The sequence below is a fragment of the Histoplasma capsulatum genome, genomic scaffold (genome assembly GCF_000149585.1).
Source record: "Histoplasma capsulatum NAm1 scaffold_1 genomic scaffold, whole genome shotgun sequence".
NCBI classification, from domain to species: Eukaryota; Fungi; Ascomycota; class Eurotiomycetes; order Onygenales; family Ajellomycetaceae; genus Histoplasma; species Histoplasma mississippiense.
In genome coordinates this window covers 3,333,992-3,335,724 of record NW_001813982.1, presented here as the reverse complement: position 1 = coordinate 3,335,724, position 1,733 = coordinate 3,333,992, and positions in this window count along the sequence as shown.

Below are 1,733 nucleotides of genomic sequence, written 5' to 3'. Positions count from 1 at the left end.
AAAAGCTAGTTACTCTGACTACCTATTGAGGGAGGCTTGGGCCGGGGAAAACTTTATGTCAACAACATCAACATCAATGAGATATCACGACTGGAAGTCTATCTATCAGCGTAACATACTGAGACAACATACATACTATTATGGACAATTTCTTTTAGTTTATGTGCGTCCCTAAGATTTTATTTAATTGAATGAAAGTTCTTCTTGCTTCTCGGCTTCAGGTTTTTGAGGAATGAATTAATGAAAGAAACTGCAAACTCTTGTCTTCGCGATTCTACGGGATTGCCGTCTTTTCTTAATCACTATCTAGCAATCTTGTTGACCCGCTATTTGCTTCCAAATTATTTCATTTCAAGAACTATGCCTTGAAAGCTTCGTCACTTGCTATTCCCTATACCGTACTACTTATTCCATTTCAGGGGAAGTCAATGATATATCAATATCTACTAGTATTTAGTATTTTCAACTAATAATGCTCCGATATTAAAAAAAAATAACCCCGCGGCTACAGCGCGGTGTCCACAGCAGTATCGTATCCACCTCTGTTGCTTGGGTTTGTGGAACACGGTTATTAGATCTCAATTTCTCCTGGGAGCTGAAAAAACACGATTCGTACTGTTTCCGTAATAGGCAATATAACTCCATAGCCCCAAGCAACATAGTGACAGATATCGCCAGGAACTGGTTGAAACTCGCCGCGCAAAAGGGTGAAGACGACCACCAATAACCCAGCCCCTCACTTTTCGAACCGGACGACCAACCCACCCATGCGACCAGGCAACAGTGGGCCTTTCCCAAATAGTCTAGCCGCTTCATTCACCATTCTCTCCATACAAAGAGTTAAATATGTTCGAAAAGTCCCTACCAAACAACGAGGAAGGGGGCTGTGGCGCACTGGTTAAGAGGGGTACTTGACACAGTCGTACCTGGCACTTCAAGGTTCCAATAGTCCCCCTCAAGTGGCCACTTGTGGTCATCCTACCGTGACCCTGGTCGCGGGTTCGAGGCTAGCCCGCGCTAAACAGTAGGTTTGCGGGAGTTTCAGCGGATCCGTACTCAATGAGGAGCCAGTGTTTAGTATACTTCTGCTATGGCTGGCTTCGCCATAATGCCCTACTAATTTTTTTTTTCCTTTGGAGGTATCTGCTGCATGATTGGGACATAGATTATGTATGGTATGATAGTTTTGGTGGTTTGGTGGTCGTTAGTTTTTTTTTTTTTTTTTTTTTTTTTTTTTTTTTCTTCTAAGACCCTCAACCACTCAATAACACACCAGAAACCGCCTTCCAATTTCACCCCCAACCCCTATTCTTCTGTAGAAACCGGTTATTTCACATGCATCTCGTGACATTTCAATCACTCCCTCTTCAAGTTCACCTCGTTACATTTATTTCCCCACGTTACACTCCTACTGTTCAAACCCAGCCTACAATGATTTTGGCATAGCATTTTATTCATTTTGAATGTCCTCCTCTTGATGAATTTAATAGAATTATACAGCATCTCGTCGATTAGTTTTTGTGAAATTCGAACATTCCTAGTTACCATGGGCTTTCTCATTCTCACTATTACATATTCCGTAGGTCTCTCTTATAGACAGAGCAACTGATAATTTATCAGCACGGAATCAACATGTCCCCTTGACTAACCGATCTTAAATTGAAAGTCAGCTATGTATACATGGCACTACTTATAGTTGCCCCTCTAGTTGGCAGTGTTCTGGGATGATAGCG